This window comes from Bufo gargarizans, chromosome 10, assembly GCF_014858855.1.
Source record: "Bufo gargarizans isolate SCDJY-AF-19 chromosome 10, ASM1485885v1, whole genome shotgun sequence".
Lineage (NCBI taxonomy): Eukaryota > Metazoa > Chordata > Amphibia > Anura > Bufonidae > Bufo > Bufo gargarizans.
In genome coordinates, this window is record NC_058089.1 from 84,877,373 (window position 1) to 84,900,080 (window position 22,708).

The following is a 22,708-nucleotide window of genomic DNA, read 5'->3' on the forward strand; positions in this document are numbered from 1 at the left end:
TGATACTGAGGTTTACAGAAACACCCCACATGTGGTTGTAATGGTGCAGAAGGAAAGGACTGCCGCATGGTTTCTGGAAGGCAGATTTTGCTGGACTGTGTCACGCCCTGTCCTGAGGAGATCTGTTAGAGTTGCTGCATGTGACTCGATCTGACAGTTTGTTTTGTTGTGGGTTTGAACTGAATCCCACCTCCTCCCAGGTGTTGTTCTTTAGGTAATTGATGAGGCTATTTATTCCTCTCCCTATAGCCTTTGCGGGTTATAGTTCTGCCTTGTGTGAGCTCTTTCCCTTTTTGCCTTCTGTGTCTGTTTTTACTAGCTCCTTTGATTGTTGAAGGATATGGGTGTTTCTTTTCCTCTTCCCTACAACTGAGGGTTTGGTACAGTGTGTTATAGTCTTAGATACGTGGGCATGTGCATATCTACCATCAAGATATGCACATGGGCATAGCAGCTTAGGGAAAGTGTTTTAAGGATTGCTAGGAGGTTACCCCTTTGTTCCCTACCATTTGGGGCCTAGTCAGTTGTTTTGTTTGCCTTGTCGTGTTCTGTTTCCTTCCCTTATCTTACCTGCCATGACATTATAGCCCGCCATACCGCCATTTTTTCCCTTGCTGTTTGCAAAATGGAAACTATAGATGGTTGGGTTGATCGCATACAGGGATTTTCTTTGGAGGTAGCTGACCTCCGCAATTCGGTTGCACGGTGTCAGAGTACTTTGGCGCCTGGCGCCGCCGGGGGAAACCAGGTCTGCCTGGAACCTAAGGTTACTCTCCCTAATAAATTTTCCGGGGGAGGTGATAACTTTGTTCGGTTCAGGGAGTCCTGTAAATTGTATTTTTGTCTGTGCCCGATTTCATCTGGAGACGCAAACCGAAGAGTAGGGATTATTATTTCTCTGCTAAAAGGTGACACTCAGTCTTGGCTTTTTTCTCTGCCGACCGGTTCACAGTCCCTCGGTCGGTGAATGAATTTTTCAGAGCCCTGGGCCTGATTTATGATGACCCAGACCGGGTCTCTATGGCTGAATCTAAGTTGCGCAGCTTGTGTCAGGGAGAACATACTGCTGAGTCGTATTGTGCTGAATTTAGAAGATGGGCGACTGACTCCGGTTCACTTACCCTCCATGGAGGTATCTATTTCCTCTATGGATTGTTTATCCATCTGAGAATATAGGAATCTAGATTAACTGATGCTATTACTGCCTCTTGTGGCAATGGAATATCGTTTTCAGCTCAGTTATTACTGATTATAATATTATATATTATATATATATTGGAGTCCGGCGTGATGTCATTGAGTCCAGCGTATATTAAAGAAAGTGACCCAGCATTTTGTTAAGAGAATACGTCACTTAATTATGTTGCCCTTAGTTAGTTAGGACACCATAAAACTGGTGACAGGTTCCCTTTACGTAACAAGTGCAATTCACGTTATAACAAAAGGAAGGTCAGGTATATATGTAAAAAAAATAGGGGGGGGGGTAAAAAAAAGGAATAATAAAAAAAAGATTACGCAAATATCAGCAATGTTGAAGTCACAGTAGGGTAAGATTCCTCATCATACAGCATGAAAAAGTACATCCCTTTTAGTGTATATATCACCACATAATATATTCTGTATCAGTAATCGCACATAACACAACATGGAATGAGGGGAAGGGGGAGGAAAAGGGAAAGGAGGAAAAGGGAAAGGAGGGAGGGGAAGGAGGGGGATTTGTCTTGAAAAGGGAAAGGAAGAAAAATGTACAATAATAGTCATTTATAAGGTTATTGAGGAGATAGATACATATAGTCCAACAATTATTACATTTAGTCTGTTAAATATTACAAAATAAATCGCATTCCCGGTTAAGTCCTCTGGGAGTTAGTGTATCCAAAATGATTCATGCTGTTTTAATAATAATGTTTGACTACCACCCCACCGTGGGGTTTTTACTTGTTCTAATACCTGAAATCTCAGGGAAGAGATTTGATTATTCCGTTCCTTGAAATGGGCAGGGACGGGTTAGGGTAGTTGATCTGTTCTAACAGTAGACTTGTGTTTTGAGATCCTGTCTCTGATATGTTGGGTAGTTTCACCCACATAGCACAGTCCGCATGGGCATTTAATCAAACAACATCTGTGGAGTGAAGTAAAAAAAAATATTGATCGTGTAACGTTTACCTGAGTATGGGTGAGTGACAATGTTCCCTTTGATCACACTGGAGCCCTGCGCACAATGAAGGCAGGAAAAAGTGCCTGATTTTGGGGTGCCCAAAAAACTCTGTCGAGGAAACTTCGTTAGGGGTCCGATATTGGCTCGGACCAGCCCATTCCTAATGTTCTTGGAGCGTTTATAGCAGGTTAGTGGTGGGGTTTGGAATTCCGATATCCCTGGGTAGGCTCGTGTTAATATATGCCAATGTTGTCTGAGTATGTATTGTATTTTTGGTGTCAAAGGATGGTGTAACTGAATGTTTGGGGTATCCTCTCTCTATGAACTTTTTAGTCATCTCTCAGTCTCTTTTCCTTGGTGGATGGATCAGTGATTATGCATTCTACCCATGTAAATTGTGAGTGAGGTAAGATCTCTTGGTAGCTCTCGGGTGATTGCTAGTGTATACCGTATTTTTCGCCCTATAAGACACTTATGGGGGATCTGTGGGTGACACTTATGGGGGATCTGTGGGTGGGTGACACTTATGGGGGTCTCTGGATGGCACTGTTATGGGGATCTGTGTATGACACCGTTATGGGGGGGATCTGTGTATGACACCGTTATGGGGGGGGGATCTGTGGATGACACATATATAGCATCTTATGCTATGTGTCATCCACAGATCCCCTCCATAACAGTGTCCCTGTAGTGAATGACCCTCAATACAAGGGGTGGGGGTCGCATCCGCTTTTATAATGACAGCGGGGCCCGTGCAGTGACTGTATTCTACTACACGGGCCCTGCTCACTGTATAATCGTATCTGTATTCTGTAATAGTTAAGTATGTATATACCGGTAATCGCATAATCAGCGCTACTTACAACTACAAGGGCTCGGTAGGTAGCAGAGAGGAGGGAGGAGGCAGGCCGGGAGGACGGGCGCTGGCAGCGTGAGTCACTACGTCATGCGCGCACGCCGCCTGCTTCATTCATGAGGTGGTATATGCATAATTAACTATTACAGAATACAGATATGATTATACAATAGTTGCGATTACCGGCATATACACAATTAACTATTACAGAATACAGATACGATTATACAGTGAGCGGGGCACGTGTAGTAGAATACAGTCACTGCACGGGACCCGCTTTCATTATAAAAAACTAATCTTGTTATTGTCAGTTTGCATGGTGAATCTTAGTTCAGTAGATATGTTGTTGAGATGATGGTGAAAGGAGTGTGCACTGGATATAGGTCTATTCCAGAGACAAAATAGGTCATTGATAAAGCGTAGCCATAAATGGCCTTACTGTTGAAAAAGTGGATTTTGGTACACATATGTCTCTTCAAAGTGGATCATATATGTATTTGCATATGGGGGGGGGGGGGGGGGGGGGGACATTGGCCCCCATAGTGGTCCCTCATTTCTGGATGTAAAAGGTATCCCCAAAGAGAAAAAAATTCTTGTGCAATACCATTGAAAGTAGAGATAGACAAAATGCTTGTTGTTGACTATTGAGCGTTGATTGTGTTGAAAGTATTTTGGCTGTGGCCTCAATGCCTTTCTCGTGTTCTATAGATGTGTACAAACTATTGACGTCCATGGTTATCAGTATAGAATTTGATTGTGGTGTGCTATGGCTTAATTTAGTGATGAAGTCCTTGGTATTTAATAAGAAGGAACGTGATGTCTTAATGAGTGGGGTCAGAATCCGGTCAAGATAAATGGACAATGGGGATAGTATGGAGTTGGTAGAAGCGACTATAGGTCTGCCTGGTGGATTGTTGAGATTTTTATGAATTTTTGGAAGCGTATAGAATACTGGTGTTGTTTGGTCAGGTAGGTGACTGTACTATCATCTGTTATCTCGTGTTCTTGGTAATATCGCAGTATGGATTTGATTTTATTGGCAATATTAGAAGTTGGGTCAGTTGTAAGGGATTCGTAGGTGTCTGGATCACTTAGCTGGTTAGAGATGTCTGTGATGTACATTGATTTGTCCATGACAACCAGTGCTCCAGCCTTGTCTGCTGGTTTAATCATGATGTTTTTGTTTGTTTATAGTTCCATGATGGCTCTCTGTTCCTCCACTGTAAGACTGGATGAATGTTTAACCTCGCCCCTGGTGTATGAGTCCAGGGTCTGTTGTATAGTTTTAGTGAATGAAATATAGGTCTCAACTGGATGATATGATTTAGGGGGCCTATATGAGCTTTTATTTCATAGTGTTTGTAATGTCAAAGCGTTACTCACAGTTTCCCATTGTGTGTTGTTCTGGTGGTCACTCTGGCCGAAGTGAGTTTTTAATCTAATGGTTCGATAGAACCGTTGTAGTTCTTGTTCTAGAAGGAAGGTATTAAGTGGAGTGGTTGGGCAAAATGACAGGCCTTTTTATAAGACCGAAATTTGGGCCGGTGAAAGAGTCATGGAGGAAATGTTCATCACTAGAATGTTCATATTTTTTGTAACACTGTCTTTAACTTTCATGTTATGACAGATTGCAGATGCGCATGATCCGCCCCAACCTTATGGATTGCTGGTTAAGGGATAGATAGTGCCTGGAACTTGGAGTATTACTTTGTCATGATTAAGGGTCGTTGTTTGACCCAATACACATAGACTTTTTGCTACTTTGGATTTTAAATCTTGGAACAATAAAAGCCGAATTTTTATCTTTGGAAGCTGGGCTCTTTGAACTCTTTTCATTTTGACTAGTGTCTTGTTCCTGGCACCACCCGTGCATCCACTTTGGATTCAGGTGAGCACAGCTACTACCTCTTTTTCCAAATATGTGCAATCTATAGACCACCTAACATCACAGAGGAGATTGACGTTAACTGCTTCATTACCGGAGTGTTTATCCCTCTTCCTTACCAGGCAAATTTTTCAGGTGTAGCAATGGGCCTATCTAATTGCAAATAACTGATTAATTTCTGAGCCAGCCTAAATGTATTTGATATTTTTCTCAGGACACCTCACACATTTCTTTTGTGTCATTAAATAATGGCTATAATATAAAAAAAATAAAAAAAACATTTAAAGGAAAAACTTAATTATGTGAAAAAATATTTTCCCTTTCTTATCAATTTTTTTTTAACCATTACAAAAGGTTTTAAGACAGAACAATTCTAAAGCGATTACCATATGCTTGTACTCTGAAAATTGACTTAATTTATGTACTGGCTGGGCCCACTGAAAGACTGGAGTGCATTTTGGATTTCAGTGGCTTATTTTTCAGTTGCTGGTTCTATGGCACTGTACTGCCCAAAAAAATCTTGTACAGCGCCAAAACATTACAAGCCCTCTTCAAAGTGACTTTTTTATGTTATTCCCCTAAGGTGAATTAATCTTGGGAAAATGTGGACATTTTAAGGACTTTTATATATATATTTTTTAATAAAATTGTAAAAATGTTTTTTTTTTTATGAAAAAAAAAAATATATATATTTTTATTTTATTTTATTTTTTTCGGACTGACTGACCTTCATTTCTTAAAGTAATGATGGCCACTCGTTTTTATTTACTTGGCTGCTTTTTTCTTGCCATAATACAAATTCTAACAGTCTATTCAGTAGGACTATCAGCTGTGTATCCACCTGACTTCTCCACAACGCAACTGATGGTCCCAACCCCATTTATAAGGCAAGAAATCCCACTTATTAAACCTGACAGGGCACACCTGTGAAGTGAAAACCATTTCAGGTGACTACCTCTTGAAGCTCATCAAGAGAATGCCAAGAGTATGCAAAGCAGTAATCAAAGCAAAAGGTGGTTACTTCGAAGAACCTAGAATATGACATATTTTCAGTTGTTTCACATTTTTATGTATATAATTCCACATGTGTTAATTCATAGTTTTGATGCCTTCAGTGTGAATCTTCAATTTTCATATTCATGAAAATAAAGAAAACTCTTTGAATGAGACGGTGTGTCCAAACTTTTGGTCTGTACTGTATGTGCATTTGTATATTTTACGCAGAAAAAAACCCTGCCATACAAAATATAGCTAAAACAAATACCTAGAATTTTGAAATAAAAAAAAGTGTATGTATATTTTACACACAGAAATTCCACTATACCATTTTCTAAAACAAATACATATATAATAAAAAAATAAAATAATTATGAACGAAAAAGGGGCGGAATGTTTGTATGGATGTGTACCTAGTCTACTATACTATTGCTAATACTAGTAACTATTGCTATAGCTATCTCTTTTTATTTCTGCATTTCTCTTTATTTTTAAATGTATTATTTATTTTGTATTTACTTATTTATTACAGTCAAGGCAGGAACAGGTGAATTCCTAGCCTGCTGGCTTTTAGATTTTACAATGTAATAGATGCTTGTAGCTGGATGCTACAAGCATCTTACTGCCTGACCATTCCTGCTGGCAACAGCACACCTTTCTGTGATCGCAGCTGTCTAATGACAGCGTGGTGACAGCGATCTGCGGCGGCACAAGCCGTCGGCAGATCATGATGTAACCAGACGCTTTAATATGGTTGGGTTTCAGATAAGAGTCTACCGCCATGTCACAGTGTGCCCATACAGCACACATATGGGGTGTTTGTGTAAAATGCATAATCAGGGTAATAAATATGGAGTTTTGTTTGACTGTTCTGGGCTCCAGTGAACAAAGCAGACATAGCAGAGCTGGAGAGGGTCCAGAGGAGGGCAACTAAAGTAATAACTGGAATGGGGCAACTACAGTACCCTGAAAGATTATCAAAATTAGGGTTATTCACTTTAGAAAAAAGACGACTGAAAGGAGATCTAATTAATATGTATAAATATATCAGGGGTCAGTACAGAGATCTATCCCGTCATCTATTTATTCCCAGGACGGTGACTGTGATGAGGGGCCATCCTATGCGTCTGGAGGAAAGAAGGTTTGTACACAAACATAGAAGAGGATTCTTTACGGTAAGAGCAGTGAGACTATGGAACTCTCTGCCTGAGGAGGTGGTGATGGTGAGTACAATAAAGGAATTCAAGAGGGGCCTGGATGTATTTCTGGAGCGTAATAATATTACAGGCTATAGCTACTAGAGAGAGATCGTTGATCCAGGGATTTATTCTGATTGCCTGATTGGAGTCGGGAAGGAATTTTTATTCCCCTAAAGTGAGGAAAATTGGCTTCTACCTCAGTTTTTTTTTTGCCTTCCTCTGGATCAACTTGCAGGATGACAGGCCGAACTGGATGGAAAAATGTCTTTTTTCGGCCTTATGTACTATGTTACTATGTTATCCATTTTTACTGTAATACAGCACAGGTTAAAAATGGAAAATCTGCTAAAAAAAAATTGACATTTTGAAATTTCACCTCCATTTTCCTTTAATTCTTATGGAACACCTAAAGGTTTTGGGGAGTAGGTTCTAAAATGCAGTCTTTCTGCTATGTAAGCCCCACAAAATGACTTCATAACTGAATTAGAGAACATCAATAATAGCAAGACTTGGAGCAAGAATTCCCGATTACTTGACAGGTGAAATCTATTAATATTGATATTAAAATAGGCTTGTGAATTGTCCAGATCTCACCAAATGTAGTACGTTTCCAGTAAGCCAAGCGCAGTCCAAGCAGCCAGCTATAAAATACAGGATTGTTCCTCTATTATTCCTCTTGGCCGGTTTGTCTGCAAGTGCTACAATGACACATCACCGCAGATACCAGGTTCCTTTGTGGGAATCAGCAAAGCGCTGTATATAGATTGGAAGCAGAAGACTGTAGCTAGAATCATGTCCAATTTCAAAACATTCCAATTTTTGGGACTAAATGTTTCTGCACATTTCGCTGAGAAACACAACAAGAATCTGGAGGACCTTAGGGCCTGGGGGATAGTGCAGTGTGAATTAGACTGGAGAGGAGGGGAGATTATAAAAAGAATATCCCAAAAAGAAACTGAATTTATTTTCCTATTAAATGCATAGATTCCTAATGGTCTAAATATGGATTATTATTTTTTTAAAGGGATTCGGTCACCTCTCCTAACCCAAAATCGGATTTTAAAGCAGTCATGCACCACAGCTTACCTTGAATCGGCTGTACTCTTCTATCTTGTAATCCGTCCAGTAGTTTAGGAGAAAAACGACTTTTATGGTTATGAAAATTAGCCCTGAAGGTGCCCAGAGGGGCATTATGTTCCCCTTAGTTTGCCCAGTAATGCCCCTCTTTACAGTGCCCAAAACGCCTTCCTTCAGAAAGCCTAACCGCCCACAGCCTCTCATCCCTCTCCTCCCCCTCACGGCCAAGCGAAGTCTCGCGCAGACGCAGTACCCACTGAGGACTGCGCCAGTGCGATCTGCAGGAGCTTGATCGTCGTCACTGGGCATGCGCAGAGCCCAGTGACGTCCGATGCTTGCTCTTCCCTCAGTCAGCCGGCTGAATCCCTTTAAAAGGAACCGTTTTGAACTTTTAATGATGATATCAGACCTTAGAAGGGTTGCAACCTTTTAAATACAAGTGGGGAGGTGTTTTTTATTAATGCCCATGAGAAAGCTGCAAGGCGAAGCCGTCCGGGCACTATGAGTTTGATATGCTGAATACCAAGAATGTTAAATAAGTACTATTTTTGAGGGATCACTATCCATTTTAAAAGCAGAGAAATTCAAATAGTGAATTTTTACAAATTTTCTGTAATTTTTTATTTTTATAAATAAAGGTAAGACATATGGACTCAAATTTACCACTAACATAAAGTACAATAATGTCATAAGAAAACAGACTCAGAATCACTTGGACAAGTAAAAGCATTCCAGAGTTATTACCACAAAGTGAAACATGTGAGATTTGAAAAATGTGGCCTAGTCCTTAGGGTGAAAACTGACTTGAAAGGGTTAATCTGTTATATATAAACTTTGTGCGTCAGACTCAGCGTCAACAGGTGGTCTAATATATAGGCGTGTTTATCTAGATTGGTACATTGGAACCAAAGCAGAGTTTGGATCCAAGTTTTAAAATGGTTTTCCAGTTTAAAAATAAAATACAGAAATTACTGAATAACTGACTTTGTCTCATCGGAGCCTGTACATTTTAATGCTGTACGGAGAGGGATCTCCGTACAGCATTGATCCGAAGTTTTGAGCAAAGCAACTTTGGATCTAGGATCCAAAGCTTTCTTTGCTCATTCCTAATACATACATACACACACACACACACACACACACACACACAGGTGAAACTCGAAAAATTAAAATATCGTGCAAAAGTCTTTATTTTAGTAATGCAACTTAAAAGGAATTGCATTAATGCAGCTTAAAATTTGAATTTTGTGAAAAGGTTCAATATTCTAGGCTCAAAGTGTCACACTCTAGTCAGCTAATTAATCCATTATATATATATATATATATATATATACACACACGTCCCCTAAATAATGGTAATGGGGGTATAAACGTGGTCACTGAAGAGCAGTTAAAAGCAGAGCTGCTAAATGCCTGCTAGGCCCCTTTCCTTGTCCTGCAGGGCATGAGCAGCTCCCAGCTCTTAAAGAGCCAGCGCATCTGTTCTGTATTTTCACCAAAAACAAATCACAGCTAAGACAGTATTCCGTCAGAGGGAGTAATAACCACAGGTGGTATATATGTATAATTATTTTAGTCACAGGGTACCTCCTGTTATAAAACATAGCCTTTAATATAGATTACATATAAAAAAACAAACAAAACACAGAAATGAAAAGAAATATAAAAACGACACATCAGGGATATGTACTACAAATGCTCAGTGGCAATGTTTATGTTCCTCCTTTGTAGATTGAGGACATAGAGAACTAGCACTGTATTTTCACCAGCCAATAACTGGACTGTTGTTCCGGTCCCTCCAGTGACAGAGGTTAGAAGATCTGAGACTGGCTGCATGTTAAGTCATCATGATCACACCTCTTGTCTCAGGTGTAGCTTGTGGTCATTACTGCTCCTCTATTTAGCCTGGACTCACACTGCATACCATGCGGTTGATATTCTCTGCCTGGAGTTGGAAGAGCTGGTGTGTGGTCCTCATCTGAGTTCCTGCTCATCCATTTTCTATTGAAGAAAAGTGTACTTCTCTTGGCATTTTGTTGCTTCCATTTTCTCATTGTTTACTAGGACTCAGGGAGATGCTATTTGTTCATCTGGGAAGGAATCAGTAGTCTCAGACCCTGTCACTAATCCTAGGGATTTTCAGGGTTACTAGGGCCTAGGTTTTCGGTGTCTGAATATTCCCACCTTCAGGGTCTATTCATACTGACAGAAGTCAGGGCTAGGTTTAGGGTTTCCTTACGTGTTCACCATTTCCCTTTTCCAAGCCTTGAGGCCTAGTTCCTGGTCCTTTTTCTTTCTATTGTCATTCTGGTGTTCCTCCCCTCCCTCTACACTGTGACAACTGTATTCCAGGGAGTGGTGCCTCAGGAAAAGGCTACCTATTTCACTAGAAACCAGTGAAAATGCTCTATTCTGACCACTTGCTCATGTACTGAACCTGCCTGTGTTGCTGTCTCTGACTCTCTGCCGCCTGACTTCCATATTAACCCAATGCGACCTGCCCTTACCTCAGACTAGTCTCTGGATTACACATGTATTCTGCCTGTCCTAACCTCAGCCTGTTACCTGACTATGAATATTGCCTGACCCTTTGATGCCTCATACCGGTGTCTGTAACCCCTGTTTTTCACCTGCCAACTACACTGGGACTACCCCAGGAGGTTGCGGCCTGGTGGCTCCATTGCAGTGAAAACCAGATCCCTGTATAGGGGTTAAAAGGTGAAGACCAGGGGCTGCCAGGATAACATACTTAGGGATATCCCAAAGCCAAACTGGTTAATTGGCATGGTAGTTCCACACCCATTGCCTGTTACATAAGCTGTAAAAGATCTAAACAAAGATAGGTCGATTGTGATAAAACCATTTGGGGGAGTGTTATTATAGATTTAGATAATTATAATGTTAAGATGTATAGGTTATTGGATGAAAATACAATTTAACAATATATTGTAGTTGACTGCCCATTTTTGGGAGTTCTACAGGAGGGCTATGGTATAGTCTAGTATCATTTAAAGGTAATATATGGGGCCTTAGCAATAGCATACACCTTTTTTTTTTTACCTTTCCTCATTTCTTTATAGAATATCTCACATTAAGAAGGAAACAGGTATACATTCCCCTTAGCTCTGTGAGAACTATTATCCCTTCTTGTGTCAGATATCATCCAATGTGGCTCCTGGAATATGGTCTATACTACACCTTTTTACCATCTATGTAAGTGGCTTTACATAATGTATCATATTATATACATCGTTTAGATTTAGAGCCAATTGATATTTTCTATGTATTCATTTGAGGGTCCATTCACGCGTCTGTATGTCTTTTGCGGATGCACAAATTGCACCCTCATAGAAAATGCCTTTTCTTGTCCGCAATTGCAGACAAGAATAGGACATGTTCTATTTTTTTTGCGCAATGGTAGCGTGGATCTGGAAGTGCGGATCCGCAAATGCGGACAGCACATTCCGGCCCCATTGGAAATTAATGGGTCCGAACCTGTTCCGCAAAATTGCAGAACAGATGCAGACCCATTTTGCCGATGTGTGAATGGACCATAAGGCCTAGGTCCATTATGTCTGAAATGGACGCCTATATTAATTATATGTATGGAATTTATATCTGGATGTTAAATATGTACAGATCTATATACAGGGTATATTTGGAGGTATTGTGACCTTTTAGGATATTTATGTTTACACCATTGTGAATTGCAGGTTGTATTTGGCAATCTCCTATTTCATGTATGCTCTGATGAAACAATAATATTGGGGAAACGCATTGGGTTTATGGAGGTTTTGATTATGGAGATTTCCTAATGGCCAATTTATTGGACTGTATCTTATGCTCATAAATTGTCTTTGTTTTTATAACACATTTATGTTCTTGCCGTAACAGACTAAATAGGTGTGGGCATCTGTTATGTATATATGTGCACTTTCTAAAGAAGTAATTTGATTATCAACAAAACAGTTTTTTTTTTTTTATAGTTTTAACTTTCTGCAAATTCTATCAATTCTTTCCATATGCCAATTCTACATTGTAGAAGAAATTGAGTTCTAATGCTTCTGGGAGTTCTTTGTCACACAGATCCAGTAAGCTCAATAGAGTATATAGATTCAGGCAGCTCATTAACCTAAGGCTGTTGCGGCGGGACCAGTTTTCCAGGTTTTCAACTTTAGATTTGAGATGCTCAATCACTTTCTGGTATGTTTTCAATTCCCAGCTGAGGGCTGAAGTTGTAGCATCTCACTTTCAAGTTCCCCACACACTGACTAGTATGGACGATCATGGCCTGGGTGTTATTTAGGGAGGATTGGATAGTCAGCGCCAAGGTCTCCGGATGTCTGGAGTAAAGCGCAACACTACTTCTATGGCTAACCTCTTATATTCCAGAGCCATTTTCCCTGAGGTTGACACCAAACCTAAGAAGGTTAAGTCCAGGTCAGGAGGGCTCGCATCTTGTTACGTGCAATGTGAAGCTGCCGCCATATTCCCTAGCTTCTTGAGGGCTAACCTCTAGCACTTTAGCTGTGGTAAAACTACAACTCCTAAGATGTATACATGCTTGGCTGTTCTCAGAATTCCACAGAAATGAATTGAGCATGCTGTGAGTACTAATTTCACCACAGCTGGAGTGCCAGAGGTTAGCCATCACTGCCCTAGTTTGTCAGCAGGAAGGGGTTGGGGGTGACAGTTCATAGCAATAACTTATTGCTCTTATTTTACAAATTATAAAATAATGGACATTTCCGTAGGCTTATACGGAATTGCTCCAAAGACTCAGACTTTAGGCAACAAAGCACAATTATGACATGCCACCGCAGGTGAAAGAAATGCCAAGAAGGGAGCATTAACGCAACATTTAACAACGCAAAATGACTCATACAAATTGAGTGCATCAACAACCAGAGAAAGATCAATTGCAATTGGCACTCTAACCATAATCTAAAGTCACAATTTTATCACCACTTCCAGTCAGTCACATAACAAAAGCAAGGCAATCCTGCAGAAACACTGGCTAGTTCTTTTCTAAAGAACAGCTTTCATAAACACTAGGGATGAGCAAATTGACTTTGGATGAAGCAATTTGCATAAAACTTCATTAGAATAACCTTAAATGCTCATCTTCCTTCGTAATGTATGTACTTGATTGTACCTGTGGATTGCAATACATTGGAAGGACAACTATTTAAGAGAACATGTGAACTAACACCAATCTAATGCATCAAAAGATTGTGAAAAACAGTGTTGAATCACACACCAAAAATGCAGGATCAGTCATTGGAGTGCTTATTTTCCCTTGGATGCTGCTGGCTCCTGAGTTAGTCATATTTTACTGAAGTAATATGGCAATCATAACACTATAATCATATCCTTGTTACCGAGTGCGTTGCACACTGATACAGATAATGGGTGGATATAACCTATTTTGCATCAGGAAAGCAAATTATAACTGTGTTACTAAAATCAACGTGTAGTTCAAAGACATTTTAATGCAAAAAATAAATAAAATTGTGGGATTTTACTAGTTTATGACGTAAAGTCATGATTTTATGAAAGACACGGAGGCGAGTATTGCATCATCTCTCTTTACTGACAACCACAGCAGCAAAGAAAAAGTTAAACCAAATTAACATATTGCCATAGCAACCGTCCCTCCCACCATAGTCCCCTATATAATGTCCACAAGTCCATAGCACATCCTCTTTCTTGGCAATGCCACTCCTACCGGACCGGACCTCAGAAACTCCAACCGAACTGCAAAAACCGGAACCATCCGAACGGGAAACACTCAGAAACCGGAGAACAGGAGAGCCATCATCCGGAACCTCTGTCAAGAGGGGAACTCCTCGAAACTGCAACTGCAGAACTGTAACAGGAAACCGCCAAACAACCGGAACCAGCGAGAACCGGCCCAGGAAAGTCAACCTGCGAAAAGAATGAAAATGCATGAAAGGAAAATGTTCCATCCGCTGGACACGTGCAAGCACGAAGAACCATCAAAATTCCACAATAATACAGATCATCATGAGTAACAAACATCACATTCCAGCAAGCAATAACCCAAGGGAGGGGAATTAAAGGGCGGGCAATACTCGCCTCCGTGTCTTTCATAAAATCATGACTTTACGTCATAAACTAGTAAAATCCCACAATTTTATTTCAAGACACGGAGGCTCATATTGCAAGTTTAAAGCTGTAAAACAACCGAAGAGAAGGCATGTAGAGAAGGGCGAAAGTAGAACTCTTTAAAAGTCGAAGCCCGCGACCAGTCCGCAATCTTCATAATATCCTCCAAACGAGCTCCAGAGACCAGCATGGAAGTGGAGGCAGCACTCCTAGTAGAGTGGGCCGTGAACACAGAGGTGTCCACACCCGCTAAAGACATACTCCACTTAACCCAACGCGCCAGAGTAGGAGTGGAAACCGGGGCAAACGGACGGCGATAAGAGAGAAACAGCTGCGGGTGTCCAGGAGGTCTAAGCGTGGAAGTCCTAGCTTCATATTCCTGGAGACAAGCAACCGGGCACAGGTTCGGGACATCAGGAAAACTGGGGTAAGAGACAGAACGAATATGCGTTTTGGTTCGGCGGGAGATATTGAAAGTGACTCCCTCCGGAGAAAAAGATCGTGCATCAAAATCCAAAGCCCTGACGTCCGAAACTCTCTTGCAAGAGATTAGGCAAAAGAGGGTAACCAACTTGGCCGAAAGCTGGCGCAGAGAAAGCTGAGAATTAGATGGCCATGTAGAGAAGAGGTCCAACACCAAGGAAACGTCCCAGGTAGAGGAAAAACGCGGTCGAGGAGGTCGAGACATCTGAGATCCCTTGAGGAGGCGGCATACTAGGGGATGTTGACCCGCAGGACGTCCGTCGAACCCCTGGTGAAAGGATGAAATGGCCGATCGGAAGAGATTGAGAGTACGATACGCCTTACCCTCTTCAAATAAGGACGTCAAGAATTCTAGGATGTCCGAGACAGGTGCTGAAAAGGGATCCAGACTCCGAGCCACGCACCAACCAGTCCATGATCCCCAGGCTGCTCTATAGGCCAGTCTGGTGCCCGTAGCCCACGACTGATCCAGGAGTCTTCGAGCTGCGTCCGAAAGATCCTCGCCTTGGCTGGGGTGCCCGATACTCTGCAGGCCAGCAAACGGAGAGATCCCCCCACCAGGAGCGGGTGTCGCGCGCCTCCGGAGTCTAGAAGAAGTTCTGGGAAGTCCGGAAGAAGGAACGGTGGTAGGATGAGTAGATCTAGCAGGTGAGGAAACCACGACTGGGAAGTCCAAAATGGGGCAATCAGTACCAATTCCGCCTGTTGACGCCGCACCTGAGCCAAAACCCAAGGAAGCATCGCGAACGGTGGGAATGCATAGAGGAGTGGTCCGCGCCAGTCTTGCAGAAATGCGTCCACCGCCTCTGCGTCTGGATCCGGTCGCCAACTGAAAAAACGTGGTAACTGAGCATTCAACCGAGAGGCAAACAGGTCGATATAGAATGGACCCCAGATGGACGAGATGTCGGAGAACACCATCCCATCTAACTTCCAATCGCTGTAATCCTTGAGGTGTCGAGAGTTCCAGTCCGCCTGAATGTTCTGTAGACCAGGTAGATACTCCGCCACCACCGTAATCTCCTGATTGAGACAGAAAGACCAAAACTCCTTGGCCAAATGAGACAACATGCTGGAACGGGTACCTCCCATGAAGTTTACATAACGGACAGCAGACACATTGTCCATGCGAAGGCGAATGCAGGCACTGGCGATGTCCTTGGCAAAGCTGCGGATGGCAAACGAGCCGGCCAACAGTTCCAGGGCGTTGATATGGAGCGAGGCTTCCTCCCGAGACCAACGTCCTCCTGTAGAGACTCCGTCGCAGTGGGCCCCCCACCCCAGCAGACTGGCGTCCGAGTCTATGGTGAGGTCCGGACGTGGTCCGCAAATGGCTTTCCCATTCCAAGCCTGAAGGTTCGAGATCCACCACTTCAACTCGTCCCGAGTCTCCGAATCCAGCGAGATCGTATCCTCGTAAGAGGCGCCGGTCTGAAGGTGCGCATGCTTCAGGCGCTGAAGAGCTCGGTAGTGGAGAGGGGCCGGAAAAACTGCTTGAATCGAGGAGGAGAGAAGCCCTATGATCCGAGCTAAATGGCAGAGAGTAATCCGAGGGGTCACCAGCGTCTTGTGCAGCTCCTTGCGGATGGACCGGATCTTTGACAGCGGAAGGCTGAGAGTCTCCGAGACGGAATCCACCGAGAAGCCGAGGAATTCCACAATCCTGGAGGGTGTCAAAGACGACTTCTCGTGGTTGATGAGGAAACCCAGACGAGACAGAAGGTCCATCGCCACCTGTAATTGCGAGAGAAGGACGGAAGGGTCTTGTGCCAGAAGAAGTAAGTCGTCTAGGTAAATAATCAACCAGATCCCGTGACCGTGGAGCCAAGCCACCACCGGACGCATGAGCTTGGTGAAGCACCAAGGGGCCGACGACAGACCGAAGGGCAGGCAAGAGAAACGCCATACCTGTCCCCTCCACAGAAAACGGAGAAGGTCCCTGGAGGGAACAGCAACCGGAACGGTGAGATAGGAGTCTTTCAAATCCAATTTCACCATCCAATCGCCTGACAGGAGAAGATCTCTGAGGAGGTGAATACCCTCCATCTTGAAGTGTCTGTAACGCACAAATCTGTTTAGGGGCTTGAGATTTATTACGGGGCGCATCTGTCCCCCTTTCTTCCGCACGAGGAAGATGCTGCTGAGCAGGCCCTCTGAAGGGGACGTGACCAATTCGATGGCCCTTTTGTGAAACAGATCTGTCAACTCTTTGTCTATGGCCCGAGATGCGGGACCCGTGGACGGGATGGGAGGAGGAAAAGGAATATGAACCGGAGACTGCACTAGTTCTATTTGAAATCCCCGAATAGTGGATAGCACCCAACTGTCTGACGTAATTGTCTCCCAGACCTGGGAAAAATGTTGGAGTCTGCCCCCTACATAAATTGGAGAAAAAGGAGGACGATGAACACTTACCGAGGGGACGACGAAATCCGGAACCACCTCTGAAGGGTCTGCGGCTGGGAGCACCACGGGATGGGAAGAAACCTTGCGATTGCCTGGTGTCCTGGGGTGAGTATCGCTGAGAGAAGGATCTTTGACCATAGGAGCCTCTGCCCGAACCCCGGGCGTGGAATGACGAACGGCCGGCAGAACGGCCCCTGTAATTGCCGGCCCTAGAGGAAAAACGGCCCTGGAACACTCTCCTCATGGATGATTGTGCCTTATCCAGGGCAGTGAAGGCACCCACGAACTTGCCCATGTCCTTAATGAAGGACTCTCCAAAGAGCAGTCCCTGTGCCTCTCCTCCGGCCTCAGTGAGAGCTAAATTGACCAGTTTTGGTTCAATCTTGAACAAAATAGCTTTCCGTCGTTCTATCGACAGGGAAGTATTCACATTTTCCGCTATACATATGGCCCTTTGGACCCAACCTCGGAGATCCTCCGGATCAACGGGTGTATCTGTCTCTGGCGATTTCCGCCAACTCAAAGATTTTTGTCAACGGGCCGAAAAGGTCCAGGAGCTTGTCCTGGGTCGCCTTAAGGGCCGACTCCAGCCCCCTTCTAGGGTTCCACCCAGATTTTGCCAAAAACTGGACCATCTTGGGGTCCACGGATGGGGTCTCGCAGACCTTGTTAGCAACAATGGGTCTAGGGCATTCGGCCTTCAGCTTGTTGCGAGCCTCCTTAGTCAGAGGGCAACGAACACGCGCTGCTAGGTACTGAGCAACGTGATCAAGCGGGAGCCATTCTGCGGATCTGGGGTGGCGAAGACTGTCCGGGTCGAAAAGGGGGTCCCCTAGGGGATCCGTCAAAACCCCAGATGGTCCCTGGAAGACGTCAGCAGACGAAACGCCAGGAGGCGCCGGGGTAGGTGCCGGAGTAGGATCGGCAGGGGCAGAATCAGACAGCCCTTCATCGGGGTAGTCAAGATCCTCACATCTAACCTCCTCGTCAGAGTCGACCTCAGAGTCGATCTCTAAATCAGTCTGTGCTCTAGCGCACTTCCATTTCCTTGCCCGTTCTGCCTGGCGGGATGAGGCTCTTTTGCGCGAGGTCGCGCTCACTGGGGTGGCATTAGACTCACCAATCAACTGTGTTCTGGAGGCGTGAGGTACTGGTAAATCGGGCTGTGCCGTATCACTGGAGACACCGGGGTGAGTAGAGAGGGCATCCGATATAGACTTGGTGAGGGAGTGAGTGACAGAGCCCATAGCGGCCATAATGGCCTCAGAGACCGAGCGCTGGAAAGCCTCCGCTGAAAAAGCGGATCCACCAGGCGCAGGCATAGGAGATGGGGCAGAATCCCTGCCTGTCTCTAAAGGCTGAGACGGAGTATGGCCTTGAGACATAGTACCTGTCTGAGATAATGGCCAACTGAGTGTTAATAATAATCAGGGGCTGAATAGTAGTGCACTACACCTACTGGGAAGTAAGCTAACCTGTGGAGGGAAAAAACGAGCAATCACAGTGGGTAGTCACCCAGCAGTGAGACCGGAGCAGGGAGACACAGGAGCGACCGAGAGGGCGCAGTAAAACGGAAGGGTGTGCAGGCGGCACTAGAGGGAAGAACCGGGGAACACAAGCAAGAAAAAACTACAACAAAATGGCCGCCGAAATCCCGCGGCCGGCCGAAGTCCCGCGAGATGTCGGGATCGGGGCAGCCGACGGCGGGAAGATGGGGAGAGACTGCGAGCGCGCCCTCACTCACCGCAAAGTAAGTGAGGGGGAAAAAAGGAGGAAGAGGGACCAGGCGTCCCTGGGTAGGCCTGAACCCACCAACCGTTCGAATAATCGGTTCGGCGAACTAATGGGGAAATAAAACGCAGGGAAGAAAGAGTACACAAATAAAGATAACCAATAAGGCAGTATTGAACAGGGAAAATAGACAATCCCAATGAGGGGTTAATAAGTAATACCGCACAGATAATACAATCAGATATGAGCTGCTAAACAAAGGTACTTATCTTATGTGGCAGCAGCAAAGAAAGAGGATGTGCTATGGACTTGTGGACATTATATAGGGGACTATGGTGGGAGGGACGGTTGCTATGGCAATATATTAATTTGGTTTAACTTTTTCTTTGCTGCTGTGGTTGTCAGTAAAGAGAGATGATGCAATATGAGCCTCCGTGTCTTGAAATAAAATTGCATTGTCACAGCCATGTTTTAGCGAGCGTGTCATTGCTTGAAAAAAAGTGGTCAATATTTTACTGCAATAATATGGCAATCATAACCTCATTATAATAGCTGTGTTACTGAATGCGTTATACATTGCTACAAGATAACCGGTAGATACAAACACATTTTACATCACTAACGCAAACTGTAACAGTGTTAGGCTACTTTCACACTTGCATTCGGGGTTCCGCTTGTGAGTTCCGTTTGAAGGCTCTCACAAGCGGCCCCGAACGGATCCGTCCAGCCCTAATGGATTCTGAGTGGATGCGGATCTGCTCAGAATGCCTCAGTCTGGCACCGTTTGTCCTCCGCTCAGCAGGCGGACACCCGAACGCTGCTTGCAGCATTCGGATGTCCGCCTGGCCGTGCGGAGGCAAACGGATCCGTCCAGACTTACAATGTAAGTCAATGGGGACGGATCCGTTTGAAGTTGACACAGTATGGCTCAATTTTCAAATGGATCTGTCCCCCATTGACTTTCAATGTAAAGTCAAAACGGATCCGTTTGCACTATCATGAAAATTACCATTTTCATGGTAATGCAAACGGATCCGTTCTGAACGGATCTAAGCGTTTGCATTATAGGTGCGGATCAGTCTGTGCAGATACCAGACGGATCCGCACCTAAACGCAGGTGTGAAAGTAGCCTTAATGAAGGCATCAATTCATCCGTCAGTCAAGTTCAAAGACATTTAACTGCAAAAAAAAAAGTCAGTCACACCCGTGTTTTAATGAACTCGTTATTACTTGAAAAAAGCATTCAATATTTTACCAAAATAATACAACAAATCATAATATCCATGTTACTGAATGAATTGTATATTGTTGCAATACCAATGTGCAGAGTGTGTAACATACATAGTAACATGGTTTGTAAGGTTGAAAAAAAAAAAAAAAAAGACATCCGTCTATCCAGTTCAGCTTGTTATCTTGCAAGCTGAAGCCTTGTGAGACAGAAGCCAATTTCCTTATTTTAGGGGGAAAAATCCTGCCAAACTCCATATCAGGCAGTCAAAATAACTTCCTGGATCAACTAACCTTCTTCAGAAATCTAGTAACTATAAGGCTACTTTCACACTAGCGTTCGGGCGGATCCGTTCAGAACGGATCCGCCCATAATAATGCAGACGGAGGCTCCGTTCAGTACGGATCCGTCTGCATTATTTTAGCAAAAAAAAGCTAAGTGTGAAAATAGCCTAGTACGGATCCGTCCAGACTTTCAATGTAAAGTCAATGGGGGACGGATCCGCTTGAAGATTGAGCCACATTGTGGCATCTTCAAACGGATCCGTCCCCATTGACTTACATTGAAAGTCTGGACGGATCCGTACGGATCCGCACGCCTCCGCACGGCCAGGCGGACACCCGAACGCTGCAAGCAGCGTTCAGCTGTCCGCCTGTCCGTGCGGAGGCGAGCGGAGCGGAGGCTGAACGCCGCCAGACTGATGCAGTCTGAGCGGATCCGCCTCCATTCAGACTGCATCAGGGCTGGACGGCTGCGTTCGGGTCCGCTCGTGAGCTCCTTCAAACGGAGCTCACGAACGGAATACCGAACGCTAGTGTGAAAGCAGCCTAACCTGGAATATTATTACCCTCCAGAAATATATCCAGGCCATTCTTAAAACTCTTCAGTGAGTTCACCATCACTGCCTTCTCAGAGTTCAATAGTCTCTAGGCTCTTACTGTAAAAAATCCTCCTCTATGTTTGTATAGAAACGTTCTTTCCTGTAGACGTAGAGGGTATCCCCTCTTCATGGTCACAGTGGTGGGTGAAATAGATCATGGGAGAGATCTATGTACTGACCCCTGATATATTTACATATGGTTATTAGATCTCCCCTCAGTCATCTTTTTTCTAAACTGAATAATCCTAAATTTGCTAATCTTGTAGTTGCCGTCCTCTGAGCTCTGCTATGTCAGTCTTGTTCACAGGAGCCCAGAACTGTACACAATACTCCATGTGTGGTCTGACTAGTGATTTGTTAAGTGGCAAGACTATGTTCTCATCATGTGCATCTATGCCCATTTTGATGCACCCCATAATCTTATTGGCCTTGGCAGCATTTGTCTGACACTGGTTTCTACAGTTGTTTGCTATCCATTAAAAGTCTTTTCCATGTCAGTGTCACCCAGGTAGTCCCCCCCCCCGACCCATATAGACGGATCTGAAGTTGAAAGGGTACCCAGTGCCCGCCGCCTAGGCACGACAATCTCTGAAGACCTATCCTGGCGTCCCAACATCTCGTCCATCATAAAGAAGGCTCAGCAGCGGCTCTATTTCCTTCGACAACTGAGGAAGTTCGGCATGGCTCAGGACCTACTGAAGTCCTTCTACTCCTGTACCATCGAGTCGGTATTGTGCTTGTCCCTTCTGGTGTGGTATGCCGGCTCATCAGCCAGTGACAAGCGCAAACTACAAAGGGTCATCAGCTCGGCGGAGAGAACTACTCAATTGCCACTACCACCCCTTGACTCTATCTTCTCCAACAGACTGCGCTCCAGGGCTCTGAAAATATTCAATGACCACTCCCATCCGGGCCATCATCTCTTCAGACGTCTAAAGTCCGGCCGCAGGTATCAGGCCATCCCTGCAAGGACATCGAGGAGGCTGAACACTTTCTTCCTAACGGCCGTCAGACTGCTGAACTCATCACGCCCCATCTCCCGCCCTCACCCCTAAAGTGGCCATTGCTTACCCCCCCCTTCCACCCCCTAGTTACTATGCCTGTACCTGTGCCTAACCCAATTCCGAGCATGATCGACTGTGTCGTGTTTGGTGAATAAAGTAATTCTGACCCAGTGTTTTATCATTTGGTATGTATATATTTTGTTCCCAGGTGCATAAACTTTACGTTTGTTCGTGTTAAAGAGGACCTGTCATCAAAAAATGCAATCAGAACGCAGCATGTTATAGTTCAGGAGAAGCTGAGCAGAAATATTTTTTTTGAGAAAAGATTCAGTAAAACTTGTAATTTTTTGCTGACAGTGGATTAATCAGTAGCAAGAGGAAGAACATGTTTTTATTGAGAAATAACAGCAAACCATATGAATATAACTTTCAGTAAGATCCAAATCTTAGCATATCTGCTTCTAGCTTTTTTTCTCTCTCAGCTCTCTCTGTGTATTTGTGCAGCAAGTTTCTGTCCCTTCTTGTGTTTTCTTTTTAGCAGTACTTTATTAACAACATGACAGTGTCTGGAAACAGGCAATCACAGAATTTAGTTGTTGCAATACACAGAACAATAAGCATTATTCCAACATTTTTACATTCACAACTGCAACCCTGTGAAGTGCCATCGGTACAG